General features: G+C 44.7%; 1 long non-coding RNA gene across 2 annotated transcripts in view; it reads right to left on the bottom strand.

Moving 5' to 3' along the window:
* The window catches only part of LOC109270080 (uncharacterized), a 529,587-nt gene that overhangs the window by 17,956 nt on the left and 491,628 nt on the right, over positions 1-20,003 (bottom strand). Inside the window, exons 5-6 of one of the 2 annotated variants that reach the window (XR_008424279.1) lie at positions 15,785-15,895; positions 14,130-15,679 (exon numbers count right to left, since the gene is read on the bottom strand). The exons of the other annotated variant lie outside the window; for it this stretch is intronic. This is a non-coding gene — a long non-coding RNA (uncharacterized LOC109270080). Of the gene's footprint in view, positions 1-14,129; positions 15,680-15,784; positions 15,896-20,003 lie in introns of those variants that run through there. 2 annotated transcript variants of the gene reach the window in all.

The following is a 20,003-nucleotide window of genomic DNA, read 5'->3' on the forward strand; positions in this document are numbered from 1 at the left end:
TTATTTATTTTTTTTTTCAGGAGGGAGAAAAATCTTATATTTTTTATTTTTTAACATGAAATTTATTGTCAAATTGGTTTCCATACAACACCCAGTGCTCATCCCAACAGGTGCCCTTCTCAGTGCCCATCACCCACTTTCCCCTCCCTCCCACCCTCCATCAACCCTCAGTTTATTCTCAGTTTTTAAGAGTCTCTTATGGCTTGCCTCCTTCCCCCTCTAAAAGGCAACCAGAATGGGAAAGGATATTTGCAAATGACATATCGGACAAAGGGCTAGTATCCAAAATCTATAAAGAGCTCACCAAACTCCACACCAGAAAAACAACCCAGTGAAGAAATGGGCAGAAAACATGAATACACACTTCTGTAAAGAAGACATCTGGATGGCCAACAGGCACATGAAAAGGTGCTCAACGTCGCTCCTCATCAGGGAAATACAAATCAAAACCACACCCAGATATCACCTCACGCCAGTCAGAGTGGCCAAAATGAACAAATCAGGAGACTATAGATGCTGGAGAGGATGTGGAGAAACGGGAACCCTCTTGCACTGTTGGTGGGAATGCAAACTGGTGCAGCCGCTCTGGAAAACAGTGTGGAGGTTCCTCAAAAAATTAAAAATAGATCTACCCTATTTATTTTATTTTAGAGAGAATGAGTGAGCAGGGGAGAGGCAGAGAGAGGGTGGGGGACAGAGGATCCAAAGCAAGCTCTGCGCTGACAGCATCCTGATGTGGGGCTTGAACTCACGAACTGTGAGATCATGACCTGAGCCGAAGCCAGACCCTTAACTGACGGAGCCACCCAGGCGTTCCGGAAACTGTACATATTTAAAGTGTATAATCTGATACATTTTGACATAAGTATACCCCCATGAAACCATCACTATGATCAGCATAACAAATCCATCACCCCCAAAACTTCCCTCGTCTCCTTCCCTCATGCCCCTGCCTGGCCACCGGCCACCCCACCAGGAATCCCTGGTCTGCTTTCTGTCGTTAGAGATTACTTTGCATTTTCTTAACTTTCATGCAAATGTATGCCACACATGTGCTCTTTTTTGCCGGGCTTCTTTCACTCAGCATAATAATAAGAAAGAAAAAGCCACAAACCCAACTTACAGAGAAGTAGAATTGATAATATAACGTAGAACTTCCAGGATTGAGAACAATTAACGTTTAGTCATATTTGCTTCAACTTTCCTTCTTTTTTTTTTTGTCATGTCATTTATACAAAGAGGTAAGTTTTTAAAACTTGTACATTTTAACGCACAATTATAAAGCAAACCGCTGTGTAACCACCACCCCTGTCAAGAAGTGGAGCGTGGCACGCACCCCGTGTCTCCTCTCCTCTGGACAGCTACGCCTCCCTCCCCATTGCAGGTCATCACTAACCTCACTTTCGGGAAAGTCAATTTCTTGCTTTTCATTTTGGTTTTATGACCTAAGTCTCTGTCCCAGTAGGGCAGAGTTGAGTCACCTGTTTGTGAATTTTGTATGAATGAGATCATCCCGCACATCTCCTGTGACTTGCATTTTCTCCCGTTCTGTTTGTGAGATTAGCCCCGTTGTGCAAGGTGGTTTGCTCATTCGAGTTGCTGTGGAATATTCGGTTGTATGAATGCAGCACTGTGGGCCCGGCCCACACCAGCGAGAAAACTTTTAAATGTAATCAGTTTGGCCTTATGTTGGCACCAAAGCCTGGCAGTCAGCAGACAGTCATCCAGCAGCAAGCAAAACGTCCCCCATCCTGCTGCCAGTCCCCCAACCCCCACCCTGTGTCCAGAGAAGCTTAACCATAAATATTCACATATGCAAATTGTAACTATTTACAACAATAGCTTCTGCCTGACAGAGTATTCTTCCAAAGAAGCAAGCACAAAGTCTTTTTTTGTTTTTTTTTTAAAGAGACATCGAGAGGGAGAGAAAGTGTGAGGAAGTGGAGAGAGGCAGAAAGAGAGGGAGAGAGAGAGAGAAAGAGAGAGAGGGAGAGAATCTTAAGCAGGCTCCACACCCAGCACACTCATGTGGGGCTCGATTTCACAATTCTGAGATTATGACCCAAGCCAAAATCAAGAGCCCAACACTTGGGGCACCTGGGTGGCTCAGTCAGTCAAGAGTCCGACTTCAGCTCAGGTCATGATCTCGAGGTTCGTGAGTTTGACTCCCACGAGTTTGAGCCCCGCGATGGGCTCTGAGCTCACAGCTCAGAGCCTGGAGACTGCTTCATTCAGATTCTGTGTCTTCCTCTCTCTCTACCCCTCCCATGCTTGCTCTCTCTCTCTCTCTTAAAAATACATAAACATTAAAAAAAATTTTTTTTTGAATAAAAGTAAAACGTCCAGTGCTTAACTGACAGCCATCCAGGCGTCAGAAAGTCTTTTAAAAGAAACCACGAACTTCATGTCATTGTGTCAGTCAGCTCCGGCTACTATAACGAAATACCACAGACGGGGGGGGGGGGGGGGGGCTTAGACAACAGAAATGTATTTTCTCAGTTTTGGAGACTGGAAGTCTAAGATGAAAGTGTTGGCAAGTTTGGGATCTCCAGCAGCTTCTCTCCTCGGCTTGCCGATGGCTGACTTCTGTCCTCACAAGGTTGTCCCTCCTTTTCCTCACTGTTGCCATCTGTGCCACTTTGTGTCCTGATTTCTTCATAAAGACCCTGGTCAGAGTGAGTTAGAGCCCACACTGTGAGCCCGTGGCCTCATTTTACCTTAAACACTGCTTTAAAGGCCCCGTTTCCAGATCCAGTCACCTTCTCCCTCATGGGACTGGGGGTTAGGACTTTGATATATGAATTGGGGGGAGCAACTTCAGCCCACGACAGTCGTGTTCATCTTAAGACAGCTGGTTCTGTTCTCCACGCCAGAAAGAGAAAGCAGGCCAAAGTTGGAGGATCTCTTTCGAAGGGCCGCTGACCCTATTTCCACTCTCTTCCTCAGGCCTTTACTCCACCTGGTTCACAGCACCTCAACACCATTGTTCTCAGGCTTCTTCAAAAGACGCTCTCACTATGAGTTATAAAGGAAGCACCAGAAGTCCAAACCCAGTTTCACGTTTCTTCACGTATCAGGAATAGTATAATAAGAGTCACTGAAGTTGGTCCTTGCAGTTTGAGACTTTTTTTAAGGCTTCAGTGCATTATTCAAGTTAAAAAATAATGATTTAGACCTCGTCCTGCCTGTAGCAGATGGACCCCATCGCCCCTCCTGAGCCTTCTGTCAAGAGGTTCTGTTTATCCCGTGATGGCCGGAGCATCTGCTGGAGTGAACCTTTACAAGCACGGTCTCACTGGTGAATGGTTACGTCCTAATCACCACCCAGCAAAGTAATCTTAATCCCTGTTGTACCAAGGAGTTATCTGGAGAATGAAGAATGTGAGATTTTCAAGGTCACACAGTAGGAAAGTCACAAAAGCCAGTTTCCGTTTCTCAGTCTAATATGAATTCCACGATTGCCTTCTCCCAAGGGGAAGTCCATCATCAGTTTTCTGTTCAAATTGGGGTACCGTGGTGATAGTCGTTGGAGGGGGAGCAAGTGAAAACAGCATGATGACCCAGAGTGGTCAAGAGGAAAATGAGTTTATGAGGAGGCGGGAAGAGCAGGCAGAGTTGGGGAAGCATTTACGTTCCTCTGGTAGCAAGGCACACATTTTGCTTTTCAGAATGACCCAGAAGGCACACCGGGTCCCACTCACGCTTCCATGGTTTCAAGGCTTCCTTTCTTTGTCATAATCCAAACTCATGGATTTTGTTTTTTCACACTTTGTACATCTAACAGTTTGTCATGAAAGTTTAGAGGATCCTTTCTTTGGGGGGGGGGAATTTAAAAACTCTTCATTCAGGTTCTTACTTTCTTACAAAAAGAGCTGGGTTTTCCATTTTTTCTCAAGTGAGTATTGGCGACTGTGGTAGTTTAGATCAGGGGGTGACCTGTCAGCCTAATGCAGCCACTGCCTGTTTGTGCAAATAAAGGTTTATCAGAACACAGCCGTGTTCATTCATTTACATATTTTTATGGCTGCTTCCTTGCCTCAGGAATAGAGGTGAATACTGGTGACAGAGACTATGGTCTGCAAAGCTTAAAATAGCTAGTCTAACCCTTTATAGAAAAAGTTTGTCAATTCCTAAGCTTGACTATTATTCTCAGGTATTAGCTGCCCCTCTCTGGGGAAAGGTTGTCCTTCCCCTCACCACCAACTTTAGCATTGGTCGTGCTTTAGGTAATTAATGAAAGTGACATCAATCACCTCCAGGCAGAATCTTTAAGAGCCAGCACATGATACGCCATGTTCTTTCTTTTTCCTCTTCCCCATAAGACGAGCTGTGGTCCAGATACCAGCTGTTTCATTAGCTTGAATGAAGATACGTAGGCAGCTGATCTTGATGGATATGTGCATTGCAATTTTTCTGCAAATCTAAAATTACTCCAAGACCAAAAGCTTTAAAATATATTTAAAAAAAAATAAGTGAGCTGCACACCGATGATATACGTACTTGCTGTTTCAACTTGAAAACTGTAAGTGCTAAATACAATGCAGAATAAGGGCATTAATGGGAAAAACAGGTGAAATCTGAATAAAGTTGGTAGTTTCATTAATAGTAATGTTCCAGTGTTAATTTTGACAAACGCACTGCGGTTCTGTAAGACGTTAACATCTGGGGAACCTGGGCGAAGGCATCCAATAAACCTCTGTACTCTCTTTGCAAGATGCTTTTAAAAATACAAAACATACAGACCCCCTAAAAACTTCAAGTAAGAGCAACACGGAGAGGACAAAGCCACCCTTAGCTGTAACCCAGCAGCCTTTGAGGGGCTGAAAGGGGAGGGTTGGAAGCTGGTACATCCTCACTTGGGCTTGTCCCCACAGTTCACTGACGTCCTTCTTATTTTTTAAAAGTTCTTTTTTCTCTGTGTGTTTCATTTGGAATAGGTTCTATTTCTATACTTTCAAGTTCACTGATTTTTTTTCTTCACCCATCACTTCACGCAATCCACATGTTTTTCACCTTAGACATTGTAGTTTTGATCTCTAGAAGACAGATTTGGGTCTCTTGTATATTCTCCCTGTTTACTTGACTCTTTGAACACCTGTTTAAGGTCCTTTTCTGGCGATTCTCACATACGTGTCAGTTCTGAGTTGGTTTTGGTTGATCGATTGGCTTCCTTATTGGTCATGTTTTCCTGAGTTTTTGCATGTCTGGTAAGCTTTGATGGGATATCGGCATTGTACATTTTACTGTTGATGTTAGATATTTTGTATTCTTGCAAATTACAAGTATTGTTCTGGATGCAGTTAAGTACTTGGGAAACCGGGGGTTCCTTCTGTTCTTGTTGTTATGATTGGCTAGTCAGGTCTGGAGCTGTGCAGTCCAGGACTGCTGGCCCACTGCTGAGGCAAGACCCTCCTGAGTGCTTTGCCCCATGCCCTGTGAATTATGAGTTTTTCAGTCTGATGGCTGGCTGTGGGCCCTGCTTCCAGCCTTGTGTGGGGCTTTAGGTTTTATCGCCTCTAGTCCTTTCGGGTGGTTCCTTCTTCCATCTTAGGGAGTTTCTCCTCATGCATGTGTAATTGGCGGGTGCACCAAGGGCCCTGTGCAGATTTCTGAGGTTCTATCTCTGAGTGACCTCTGTATTATAAGCTCTTGCTGCTTTGGTTCCCCCCTGGACTCAGCTCCATCTGCTCAACCCAGAGAGTCGGCCAATTCTGCCCCAGTTCCCTTCCTGTGCTATGGCCGGAGGACAATCATAAGATACTAAGTTGGGGCAACCACAGGGCTCATCCCCTGTGCTTTGGGTCTCAGGTATGTTTGTCCTCTGCTGTGTGACCACCCGTGCTCTGAAAACCATTATTTTATGTATTTTTTCTTTCTCTTTCTTCCTTCCTTCCTTTCTTTCTTTTTTCCCTTCTTTTCTTGTTTTAGGTAGGAGGTAAATGGGTCCCTGTTGCTTCTCTTGGCTGGAAGCAGAAATCTCCTATTCTTTTTTGTGCCCTGTCTTTAAATGAGATGTACTTTGTTGGTCTGTTTATAGAGGTTTCTGCGGTGAGGGGAAAGAGGGACCAGGACAGCTCTCCTGGCTTCAAAGTGCAAGGACTCCCTCTGCTTTTGTTACCACAGAGAACTCAAAATGTGGAACTACTCACTCTCCAGAGCTAAGCTTTCCGCCCCCAGTTGGTGTTCTTAGAGCTCTACCAGCCTTACCTTCCAAGGTGGACAGCACAAGTCTTACTAAGGAGTGAAGACGTAGTCTGAGTTGAAGAGGGAGCCATTTGTGAAATGGCAGGGCTGAAGGAGATGCCAGGGCAGATGCAGAGAGGAGCTGGAGGCAGAGGCCGAGGCCATACAGGTGAAGAAACCAAAGCTGGGGCCAAATACACACTACACGAGGGCCATGTTTAAGGGAAAGTCCACTCATTTACACGTTCCACGTCTAAGGCAGGGGCAGAATACAAGTTTGCCAAACAGAGGAACAGCCACGTATAAGAAAAGGCCCACACACAGCTGGGTAGGATGTTGAGCATTTGAGAAGAGCTTTGTGTCTGAAACACCTATGTGACAGAGATGGCTTGGCTCCCCGCTGAAGATTAAGAGCTTCCTCTGCAGGCCTCCCAGAGAGTTGTCACCAGGGAGAGCGTGCCTGCTCAGGGAAGTGGTAGACATGTGACTTAGGCCCAGGCCCCGGAAGGTGAGAGGTGGTGACGTGTATCTCCCTCATGGGCTAATCAATTTTGCCCCATCCCTTGGACCGTGTGTGTGCATACTGGATGACCTAATCACTGTCACGTGCCGGGTAATGCCCTGCCCCTCCTCGTGTTGGGGGCCTAACAATGGAGTCTGACTTCATTTCATAGGTGGGCAAACTGAGACCCACACAGAGACATGGGGCAGCCCAAGGTCACTATTTATAAGTTGCAGAGTTGGGTTTTCCTACATTTCTTGACTCAAAGACTTCACAGAGGCCCCCTCCCACTCCTCACACCAATATGCACATTCGAGTGTCTTCACCTGCCTCTGTGAGTTGGTGGAAACCACAGAGTGGACCTGTGGGGAGACAAGCCCCCCATCACCCTTCAGCCTTCACCCAGATGGATTGCACAGTGCAGGGGTGGTGACAGGGCAGAAGGCAGCTTCTCACATACCCCTCTCCCCCCCTCCCCCCCAGCCTAGTCTGCTCCTGCTTTCATCTTTCGGGGGAATCCTTCCTGCCATCAGCTGGTGGCCTCATGGGGCAAATGCCTTGAGTCACTGTCGCCGCAACACTGGGAAGGTGACCACAGAGGGTGACCACAGGGCTGAGGAGCTGGGACTGTCTAGAAAGAAGTTTCCCTTTGAACGTCTATCTAGAGGTTGCTCCTCATACATGTCCCGGATCCCGTCCGCCCTCCCCAAGCTCCTCACAGGTTGACTGTTCTAAGTTATGGTTGTGACCATGTCTCCCCATGAGCCCACAGAGTGGCATGCAAACTCCTCAGGGGGCATTCAGGGAATGCATTCTCCAGCCCACGGTGGCCTCCCTTGTGTCTTACATGGAGGGACGCCTTTGCTCTTTGCAGACAGCACCAGTTGCTTTCAGACCTCTGTGCTTTTGTACAAACCATTTCTTTTGTCTAGGATTTTGTCCTTAACCTGAACTGCTTGGAACACTCTCTCCTCATTCTTTTATTTTAAAAAATGACTTATTTAAAAAATTGTGGAAAAAATATACATAACGTAAAATTTACCATTTTAGCCTTTTTTTTTAGCATTAAGCACATGCACATTGTTGTGCAACCATCACCACCATCCATCTCCTGAACTCTTCCTCTTATAAAACTGAAACTCTGTCCACATTAAATGACGATTCCCTATCCCTTCCCCCTACAGCCCCCTGGCAGCCGCCATTCTATTTCTGTCTCTACGAATTTGCCCACTCTACGCACCTTATAGGGGTGGAATCATACAGTACTTGTCCTTTTTAGACTGACGTTTCACTTAGCATAACGTCTTCAAGTTTCATCCATGTGATAGTATGTGTCAGAATTTCCCTCCTTTAAAAAAATATTTTTTAATGTTTATTCCTTTTTTGACAGAGAGAGAGAGAGAGAGAGACAGTGTGAGTGGAGGAGGGGCAGAGAGAGAGGGGCTTAAACTCACCAACCATGAGATCATGACCTAAACCAAGATCAAGAGCTGGACACTTAATTGACTGAGCCATCCAGGCACCCCCAGGTTTACTCTCTTGTTTGTGGTGATAAGAGTCGCCCTTTCCTTACAAGATTGCTGGCTATGTTTAAAAAGGCGATATACATGAGTCGCTCTGTGCAACCCCTGACACCACAAAGAACAGCAGGTGCACCTAGTACTTGCCCTATGAAGGCACCTGGTGGCTCCTAGAGATGTTTCTCCATCACAGCTCAGGGGCCTGGGTGAAGTCTGTCACCACCATGCTCTGAAAACATTTGTGGGCTGAGAACTGGACAGCACAGCACGACTGGATTTTCGTCCTGGTTCTAAATGGCGGTGTGACCTAGGGCAAGCTTCTTCCCCTCTCTGGGTTTGTTTTCTTTTCTAGACCACCAAGGCCTTGGACTAGAAGCTGTTTGAGGTCCTTTGGCCCATAGAAGCTGGGTGATCTGGGTAATGGGCAGGATGTTACTTTCTGATGTTGTTGATTCTCTCCAAGGAAAGAGATCTCTTTCCGCTCCACCCTTTGCTGAGAGCTCTGCTGGTTTCTTAGGCAGGCCTCACAAGATGGCATGCTGGAGGCGGGTCTAGAGCTAGGGGTTCCAAGGCCAACAACGTCAGTTCCCCTTGCATGAGGTCAGGACCTGAGACTGGTGCCTCCCCGCTGAGTGCCCTGAAGACGCCCCCAGGGAAATGCTGCCTGGATTACTTTCACGGTTCTTGCCCCACCTGCCCTGGGCAGCTCAACCCATGTCCTCAGATCACGGGGAGAGTTCAGTATGTCCTGCTGTGACACATGGCCAGAGGGCAGTAAAACAAGCCCTCCTGGCGGGCAGGTGATCCTCACTGAGCTAGCCAGGCCTGACTCAGAGCCTCGACCCGCCAGCTCCTGAACTAGCTGCTCCCTGGGCCACACTAGGCAGACATCACACCGTGGGGGAGGGGATCAGGCTGCGGGAAAGCGTGTCCCTTGCCCTGGGGCCAAGGAGGGGAATGCGATATCAGCCTGGTCCGACTGGCCTGAGAGAACAGCTGACTCTGCAGGGAAAGCTGAGATGAAGTCCTCAGTTCAAGACTGGCCTGTAGCCTCAGGACAGGGATTGCGATGGTCTGAACCCCTGCCAAGAAGAGAGCTATACTGGACCCTCTGAGGCCGAGCCCCTAATGCCACCTCCCACCTGACTGGGTTTGTCCTTCACTTGGTTCCTGCCCTTCTTCAGGGCCTTGCTTCCCCGTCTGGGGTGAATATGAAGGTATTATGAGAACAAGTTTTGTGGTGTCTTTACTTAAAATTTGGGGACCCTGTTCCTTCTGCCTTTAATGGAAATGTTACTCTGAAGGGTAAATCTATGCTGTGTAATTATGTGCTGCAGTGGACATTCTCTCTCTTCACCACAGACTCACCTGTCCTTACCATGTCCTATGTCTCAGCTGGTCCCTATTTTCCCATTTTCTAGAAGGAAAAGTCCCTTCATGTTGGATTATAGGAAATGACAATCCGGACGTTTCAATGTATAGTTGAAGAGGTCTAGACTGACCAAGAAGGTCTAATTTCTAGTTCCAGCTCTACTGGTGGTGTCTTGAGCAATTCTCTTCCCCTTCTGGCCTCAGTTTCCCTCTTTGTAGTGTGAAGTGTTTCTTTCCGGTTTTGTCTCAGGGTCTCTAATTTCTCCTTGGAAATCCAACCTTTTTTCCCACTTTGTCTCACAAATGGGTTTAATGGGAATGTCTGAGAAATGAAACATTTTGCTGGAGACCAGCTCAGGACAATGAAACCTCTAACCTCTACTGTGAGGGCCGTTGGAGAATTGCTGCCCCCACTCTGTTTGCAGAAAAGGTAAGACACCCTGTTGCTATGGTGCCCCCCCCCCCCACCAGTGGGAGGTAAGTAGGGGCTTTTGGAGAATGTCTCTGAATGGAAGTCAGGTAGAAAAATGTGCTTGGTATGGGGCCATGCTGGGATTCTCTTCATGGAAGAGCCATAACTTATTTTTCCACAGACTTCGAGATTGTTTAAGGGGATTCCAGAAACTTCATGTGAGCAGTGAGGACCCGGCATCCTGGGGCTGCTGGCCAGTAAGGTGAGCTCTCTGTGTTGGCCGCCACCATGTGCTGACTGGGAGCTGGCCGTGGCCGCATGGCATCCCAGGTCATGTGAGAGACTTATCAGAAAGCTGGTGCTCATCCGTCAAGCATTCGGGTGGGAACCTTTGCCACGGAGCTGTCAGCATGCCTGTATCAAATGGGTTCACCTGCATGTGCCAGTGGAAGGGCCACACTCCAGGTGGCCCTTCTGGCTGTCCTGTCACCCTGCTCTGTGGCTGACAGACACCCACAGCCATATCTCTCGTCCGTGCTGCCAGCAGCCTGGGTGCTTGCTTGAGCAGCTGGGCTTTTAGCTTGTTGCCGGAGGGAACCCTACCCTTCGGCCTCTGAGGAGCTGAGCTCTGAACAGTGAGCAGGAGAGAAGGAGGAAGAGCTTTCTGGATGCAAAATTGTGTGGGAAGATTCATGGCAAATTTGGGTAATACAAATTAAACCAGCTTGCATAGACTAGATCAAAGGTTCCTATGCAGATGATCACAAACCTGTGATGATTTGTGAAGAACGTTCATTCTTCACAGCAAAATGGGGAAAATAAAGCCAATAGAATGAATTTTGCAAAACTAGTGTAGCTTGAGGAATTTTTCTTCATTTTAAGAGATATCCTTGTTCCTTCTTTTCTTTCTTCCTTTTTTAAATAAAATGTGTATTTATTTTTGAGAGAGAACAAACCGAGGAGGGGCACAGGTAGGGGGACAGAGGATCTGAAGTGAGCTTTGTGCTGACAGTGGTGAGTCCGATGTAGGGCTCGAACTTATGACCACGAGATCATGACCTGAGCTGAAGTTGGATGCTCAACTGACTGAGCCATCCAGGTGCATCCACCTTGCTCTTTTTTAATGTTAAAATGTTTCTTTCTTATAAAATGTTAGTGATATTAGATGGTAGTTGGTTTTTAAAAACATTCCTACCTGATAACCTATGTCAATCCTCTGTCATTAAGAAAATTATTTTTACTGATGGACGAATTCCAAAAATCTAGGAACCAGTGTACTCTCAGAGGACTCATGAATAGAAGGTAATGGAAGAAAAGGGCAGGAAGTGGAAGGCCTTAGTCTGTAAGCGGCAGGTGACCATGCCTGTTTTGCTCACTGTGGTAAGCTTGGCATCTAACACATGGGTCAGTAAAGTCTTTTTTTTTTTTTTTTTTTTTCTGTAAAGGGCCTGGGACTAAATATTTGAGGCTTTGGGGGCCATACTGCCTCTGTCACAACTGCTGACTCTGCCCTCATAGCATGACAGTTTCCTTAGATGATATGTAAATGAGTGATTGGGGCTGTGTTCCAATAAAACTTTATTTACAAAAACCTGTGGCAGACCTGATTTGGCTCAGGGGTCACAGCTTACCCCAATTTAGCACAATGCCTAGTATCTAACAAATATTCAATAAGCATTTCCAGTGGGCAAGGAGGACACATTGCAGGGGTCTGAGGTAGGATTTCAGAAAGATCAGGGTGGTCGGGTGTGTAAGTTGGGCAGGGGGAATGCGAGGTGGAGCCCAGGCCTGGAGTGTTGGGGGTTCAGTCTGGAGCAGGGCAGGAGGGAAGGTGGTATGGGAACGGTTGAGCCTGTGTGGTGAGGATATATTTAAGGAGGGAAGGAAATGTCACAAATAGCTGGAATTGAAGTCCCAATTCCTTCAGCTAGGCCTCTCATGCTGCAAACCATGCTTCTAGAACTCAGAGCCTTATTTGATCTTAAATTAAAAAGCTTGGCTCTTCCAAACCACACTCTTGGCTTTCAAGACTGTTTTTGCTGTGACTTTCCAAAGCCCACTCCAAAAGCCAAGAATTTGAATCTTTGCTTTTTCTTTACATTTCAGCTATGCCAGCTTTGCTTGGAGGCAATAAGTCCTGTATGTCTTAGCCTCCTGACTTTTCTGTAATGGGAGAGAGGTGTGCACCAAAAAGAGAGAAAGAGAGAGCAAGAGAGTGAGCGAGAGAGAGAGAGAAGATGTACTTGTTAACTTATATTTGGTGCTAATAAAAGGCAGGAAAATCTGGGGACGGTGCTGTTCTCGGTGAAGGCATGCTCAGTCATTTTTGGACATTTATGGTGATGGGGGGTGTTCAGTTGGGATGTCGGGGGGCACTCAGAATTGCTGCCCAGGCTTACCCCAAGGGCGAGTCTGGCTGGAGAGTCGTGGAGGGAGCTGCAAGCAGAGGAATTCTCTAACAGTGGGAAGAGCCAGAAAACCTAAAGCGTAACCTTCGAAATATGCCATAATGTATCCCCTCCAGCCCTAGGCAACCATCAGTCTTTCTGTCTCTATAGATTTACCTATTCTGGGCCTTTCATATTAATGGATTTTCCTATGTGGTTTTTGTCTCTGGCTTCTTTCATTTAGTATGTGTTTTCAAGGTTCATCCATGTTGTCACATTTATCTGAACTTCATTGCTTTTGATTGCCAATGCTAAATAATATTGTATAGATAGATATGCTACATTTTATTTATCCATTCATCAGTTGATGGACATTTATTTGGGTTGTTCCCACTTTTTGGCTATTATGAGTAATGCTGCTATGAACATTGGTGTACAGATTTTTATGTGGAGGCGTGTTTTCAATTTTCTTGGGTATATACCTGGGAGTGGGATTGCTGAAGGATGACTTCTTGGATCTTAATCCCTCCCCACCCCTTCACACTCCCTATGCTCTGACCACAGTGGGGTTCTACTCCCCCACCCCTAGCCCATACTTTAGACCCTCGATGCTTTGTCCACACTGCTGTCTCGCATGAGAAGTTCTTCCCTCCTATCATTTGGAGTTCAAATCCTATGTGTTACTAAGGGCCCAGCCTAACTATCACTTCCTCCATAAAACCTTCCTCCAATGCCTTTTACAGAGAGTCATGCAACCTCATATGTCTGACATATAACATTAGGCTTTTTGTTTTTGGATTACAGTTATTTTGTGCCTAGGTCTTATTATCTTCTCAGAGACATTACACCTCCAAGCCTCATCTAGACTCTAGTTTTAGATGTACTTTAGTATTCCAAGTGCTTGGCACACAGCAGACTCTGCATAAATGATTGAACAGTGAGCATTCAATGTGTTCTGTTATTTAATGATTTTAAGATGGTATTTCTACACTTTATATGGATATCAAGACTGCAAAAGCCCTTTCCATCTTTTCAGAATGAAGACTCATTCTCCAAGCAGCACCTGGGGCATAAGGCTGAGCTGCCTTCTGTTCCTCTGTCCTATTCCTCTTGTCTCGAGTCTTACGTGGACATTTCAGCCTCTTAACATTTCCAGTTAAAATCTAATGAATTACTCTGAAAAAACAGGGTTATGCTTTTTGGATCCTGACTTCTTTGAGCATTGCTCATGACTTTGAAATTTATAAACATAGACATCTGTCTTCCCAGATGACCTACTGAATCATATTCCCCTAGAAAGCAGAGCTAAATTAGACGTTTAAGGGATCAGAAAGTGAAATGGACTAGATGATTTCTAGCCCCGTGCAAGGTAGGTGCAGGCCCTACAAATGGTCATCTGGTCTTGGAAGGAACATTTCTAATAACAGGTGCATATCTTCCTCCCAAGGCCACCTGGAGGGTGAGGAAGTTTTTCTGTACATGGAGGTAAAATCTTCCATCCTGCAGTTCTCGACCATTGTTGGCCCAGCCCTCTGGCGTCCCTCAGACCACTTCTCCTGTTCCAGATTGGCCCTTCAAGTTTTAAAATAGGACTGTGGCTTCTGTGTTTGTTCTTACCCAGATAGAATACCTCCAGTTCCCTCAGGAAGTAGTCAGTACTTTAACAGTAGAAATAATAGATCATAAACAATCAATTAATGATAATGGATACTTTCAAGTAAGAAAAATACCAATAATATTATAATAAAAAGTGACAATATTAAAGTCATAGCCTTTACTATTCAATGATTGAGCACTTAGCATATGCTGGGCTTTGTGCCCATGGGATCAACTTTTTCTACCTCGAAAACAGCCATATGAAGTAAGGACTACTATGATTCCCACCTGACAGATAAGGAAAGTGAGACTCAGAAAGACCTTAGTCTGATAAAGTTTCTATAGCTACGGATAGAGGTGAGTTTTGAACCCAAGCATGTCTTCTTGTGTTCAAGGTCTAACTTGCATGGGCACAGCCTTACTCTAGGGCCCTGGCAGGCAACAGTGACCTTTTCCAGAGAGCTGGCTGCTGGCCTCTTCCTTCCATGGTTCAGAAGAAGAGTAGGGGATGGAGTGTCAGGAAATAAGAGTTCCAGTGTGGTGTAAATCTGCATGAAGTCCCCTCCTTGCCCGGATGTCAAAAATGGGATCTGCAAAACAAGGATGTTAAACTAGATGTCTGTAAAGTTGCTATTGGCTTGTGATTTGAACTTTCCAGCCTTCCTTGAGTATGCGCTAAACTCTCACACTTCTGGGCCTTCGAGGCTTCAGTCTCCTTGCCTGGAAGTTTCTTCCATCTCTACTGCTTGACTAGTAAGAACACATCTTCTGAGACCTGGTTTGAATATTGCTCTCTCTGCATGGCCTTTCCCGAACCCCAGCGGAGGTCAGCCCCGCTCCTCCCTGTTCCCTAGACGCTTGTGTAAGTGTCTGTCCTAGAACCTGTGATTGTTTCCCAGATGGACAGTGAACTTCTCAAGGACTTGTTTGTTTGTGGTGACCTCAGCACTGAGCACAGTGGACATGTGTCTTTGAAGGACTCTGGGATGGCCCTGCTGGTGCCATTTCACCAGCACATCTGCTAGATGGCGCTGCAGCCCACGGGAATGTGCCCCGCGTCCCGGCAAAACTGCAGGTCCTGCCAGTGGAGGCCACAGCCTCAGGCCAAGCTGGGAGATCGCTGGGCCGGAAGCCCAGGAAAAGTACAAGTTTCCATTCCTCACCGCTCCCCCCACCCCCATCTGCTCAGTGTTGAATCCTACTAGGACTGCACCCTCTGTATTCCCATTGCTTGAGGGCTAGGAAGTCTGAGGACGCTCCCTACTTCCCTCCTCTGCGGCCTCATAGCAGGGGAATTTAGACCATTCCTTTCCTCTGTCTTTGGACTGTTCCAGGTTTACTGTCCAACGTATGTACTATCTGCTCCTTTTTTCTGCGTGCTCTCCTTACTAGCTCCTCTGACAAGAGGAGAGGGAAGATACAATTCGGCATTTCATGATATGTCTTGACCAGATGAACCTCTATTTCTGATGCTCTTCCTGTTTGTTCAACTTTGTTCCATTTTCTTTAGATGTTTCTATTTTCTTCAATCTTCTTTCTGCTCCTTCAGTGAGTTAGCACACTCTGAGCACACCTCAGCGAGGGAGGCAGGGTGGGGCATTGATTAAAGACACTGAAGCCGGCTTTCCTGGTTTGATTCTTGTTCTTGCTGCTTCCTTCTATAACCTTTTGTAGGTTACTTGACCTCTTGGTGACTCAATTTCCTCATCTGTAAAACGGGAGTTGTTGAGATGATTAAATGAGTTCTTAGTGCTTTATTTTCCAGGGGCTGATAAATGCTGAGTGCTACTACGGGCTTGTTAAGGAAACTTACAGTTGGAATTCATGTGCTCCATGTGGAATGTACCTCTTAGGTTGAGAGTCTCAAGAAGGCGGGGTTTGGTTAGTCTCGCTCACTGTCTCATCCTTAGCCTCCGGAAGAGTGCTTGGCATATGAGAGAGACTTAATTAAAATTTTTGGAAGAACCACAGTCTCTTTTGTTTCTCCCTCATGATAACAATGAACTAAAATTATGATATATAATATCTTTTACCCTTTTAAATTGGTTAGGATTTAAAATCAACAATACTTAGTGTTGGCAAGAACATAGAATTGGTGCTTGTATTTATTTCTGGGGGAGTGTAAAATGGTAGAACCTTTCTGGAAGGCAATTTGACAATATGTAGAAAAAGTCTGGAAGAAGGTTGGCTCAGTTAATTCCACTGTCATTTGGTAAAAAAATTCGAGTGTTTGGATATGCACCAAGGGTTAAGTACAAAGGTGTTTGTAACAGCAGTATTTATTCTGTTAAAAAATCACTAACGATTGAACAGAAATACTGAAATGGTTAAATAAATGACATGCCCATGTGATGAGATATTAGGCAGCTATTAAATGATCTCTTCTGGGGGAGAGTTAATGATGTGGGAGAACATTCCTGATAACAGTTTAAATAGTAAGAAACAATCTACAAAACTGAGTATACAGAATGGGCACATTACTTAACCTCTTTGTTCCCAATTTCCTTATCTGTAAAATTAAAACAGTAATGGCGCCTATCTCTTAGGATTGTTACAAGGCTTACAAAAGTATTTCTTTAAAAAGGCTTAGGGGTGCCTGGGTGGCTCAGTCGGTTAAGCGTCCGACTTCAGCTCAGGTCACCATCTTGCGGTCTGTGAGTTCGAGCCCCACGTCGGGCTCTGGGCTGATGGCTCAGAGACTGGAGCCTGTTACAGATTCTGTGTCTCCCTCTCTCTGACCCTCCCCCGTTCATGCTCTGTCTCTCTGTCTCAAAAATAAATAAACGTTAAAAAAAATTAAAAAAAAATAAAAAGGCTTAAAATATTGTAGTAGTCTGGGCATGGGAGTGAGGGTTCAGTAAGTGTTAGCAATGGTCACAGAACCTGTCAGAAGAACAAGACTGGAAGGAAATATAGCAGAGTGTTACTAGTAGTTGATCTCAGGTGGTGGGTTTACAGGTTTTCATTTTCTTCTTTATAAAATAAAATATATGTAGAGCAACTAATAAAATGCTGGACCACAGTAGGTGCTTGATAAAAGGTAGCTAGCATCACCCTAGTGTCCTCTATTTTCTCTTTTTAATAATGAACGTGTATTACTTTAAAGCTATTTAATATATCCGCAACACTAGTTTTTTATATTTGTTAATTAATGACTTCACATGACTTAACATGCACTGCACTTCAGGCTTTGTGACAGCCACTTTGGCTCTATGGCGAGAACACTGACCATGACCCTTTCCCCTTAAGCGGCGAGCTCAGTGCCACCAACTTAATTCTGCTTGCATCATCTTCTTTTTAAGACCGTCCCAAATATTCTTTTCCTGTGGCCATCATTTTTGTGATAACACATTCCTTCTATGACTCAGTAGTTTTCTCTTTTGCCATTTTCTCCTCAGACTTTCCTTTTTTCACAGCAAATTCCATGACTATCTTAACTGCCTTCCCCCGATTTTATCCCACACCAACACTCTCCTTTCCTATCCAAAACAAATAATGATTCTTCTCTCCCTTGTAAATGAAGTCAAGATTGTTGATATTAATCATTTCGATCTCTTTTAAGTCCAAATAAAAAGTATATGAGTAAGTCGGGATTACAAACCAGAGGAAAGGATGACTAATTTGATGAAAGATATTGAGAAATGTAACCAACTATTTTGGAAAAAAAAAAAAAGAGAGATTCCTATGGCATACCGCACAACAAATAAATTCCAGATGCATTAAAGAATCATAGCTAGCAAAACCTGAAGAAGATATTGGTGACTATCTCATCTCAGAGTGCGGAAGAACTTTCTAAAGACTTATGATGTGCGAAGGCATATCTATGTGTCTAAATAAACATAAATCTTTTCTAACTCAATACAGTCCAAAACAAAATGGCAAACACAAACATATTTGCAAGATTTGTGACAAAAGTAGATTATCCTTCAGATAGAAAAATACTTTACAAATCAGTGGGAAAATATGACTAAGTCAACAGAAAAATAGGCAAAGATAAGAAACATTGAAAGATAAGTGACAGACCAGGAAAAAAAGTTTGTAGTGTGTAAAACAGATCAAGTATTAATAAACCATTAATTGTATAAAGTGCTCCTCCAAGTCAATATGAAAAAGACAACTCAAAAGAAAAACCAACAAAGGCTGTGAACAGGCACACTACTGAGGCAGAAATAAAAATGACCAACAAAGATATGAAAAGCAGAATCTCACCAATAACCAGGGAAATGTAATTCTTTTTTTTAAAAAAGTCCCCTTCCCACCTAACAAATTGGCAAAAATCAAAAGTTAAAAATCACCAAAGTTGACATGAGTGAAGCAGTCACTCTCTTAAGCCCCTCCTGTTGAGATGATATAAATGAGTAAGGTCTATAGGAGGGCAATTTGGCAGTAAATTTTTAAAATGTTCGTCCTTCTTGGTGTAGCAAATTCAGCTTCAAGAGATATAGCCTCAGAAATACTATACATGTGCACAGAGATGTGTGCAAAAGGTGCTAATTGCTTATTGTAGTAAAAAAGCGAAGGAAAAGGGATTCACATACTGTGGAGAACACTTATGGAAGTGCACACAAGTGTATGCATGAAGATTATCACTGCAGTTTTGGAAGGACTTGGAAATATCTCAGATGTCTAATGAGAGCAGATAATGTAAATAAATTATGTGCATTTACTTAACGGAATACTCAGCTTGTAAAATGAATGAGGTCAATCTATACGCGCAGATAGGGAAAGATGTGCATAATAATTTAAAAAAACCCCAATAATGTCCATAATCATTACTTTAAGAAGCAGGTTGTAGGACTTTAGGTGACATCTGATCCCACTTATGTAAATGAAACTATGGACCCTGCAATCCAGCTGTATGCCTCCGCTTGGGTGGGTGGGGGCCCTGCTGATGGAGGCTGAGCTGGGACTGCTGGTAAAGCTGAGCGGTAGCCCTAGTTCCCATCATGCCCTGCTTTTCACAAGTTACTGCCAGGGGAGGGCTCTTGCCTGAGCATTCTTCCTTTACCAGTCCGCTGGGTGGACTTTGGGCTCCTTTGCCTTTTTAAGTGGGTTTAAAGTAGGACATGACCCTATTATCAAATTCTGAAGTTTTTTCCCCAGGAAATGAATGGAATGGTCACTATTTCTCCATGAGAGAAGGACAAACCAGTAAAAGCTCCCAGAAGATCTTGGGCTTTGTACCAGGAGATCTTTTCCAACAATGATAGTGGATCCTAAGTGGGCCAGGCAGGAGGACTCTTTGTACCAGAAGGAAGGAGAGAGACCAAATGACCATTAGTCTGTGAGATCTGTTTGGACGGCCCTTTCTTTCAAGGTCTTCTGTCTCCTGTAAAGAGAAAATATGCTTCTTTGTGGTTCTATCCTAGGTCTTTTGCAGTCAGGCTTGTCTTCCTAAGGAGAACATTTTAGAAACTCAAAGACAGTTTTCTGTTCTCTGTGTCAGTGCCATGGTGTACAATCCCCCTGTCACTTGAGGGGTTCAAATAGACGCTGCAGTGCCATTGTTAGAGGAGCTGATAAGGGGAATCCCCATTGGTGAGCGGTTATCCTGGTTGATCCCACTAATCAATGGTTCCTTAGAATTCTCTTAGATTATATGAAACTAAGACTTATTGGTGAAGGGCTATATTCATTTTCATTATCCACTTGTTCCTGTGGCCTTTTTCTCTGTGAGTTGCCTAAAGGTCTCAGCAAATGTGAATAGAGAAGGAATCTGTAAATGAATGGGCTGTGGAGAAATGAGTGGCAGTCCCTAGTAGTAGTGAGACTCTCAATGGCTTTGTGGTCCTTGACCTTGAAGAGGGAATAATTCTTCTGAGTGATGATCCTCATGGAGAGACCTTTCCCTCTTTTGAGTTGGGATGAGTATGGTTCTGAATTTATATGAGTTTCTATAAGCTGCTAGTGAATGAGAGGTAAAAAACCACTAGTTGGGGGCTTTGTAAGGAGTTAGATGGTTGGGGCAGCCACATGGGTGATAATGGAGGACCATGGCAGTCTGGGTCACTGTTAGCTCAGTGGTTCTGCTT

Source organism: Panthera pardus, unplaced genomic scaffold (genome assembly GCF_024362965.1).
Source record: "Panthera pardus isolate Hobbes unplaced genomic scaffold, ASM2436296v1 HiC_scaffold_20, whole genome shotgun sequence".
NCBI lineage: Eukaryota > Metazoa > Chordata > Mammalia > Carnivora > Felidae > Panthera > Panthera pardus.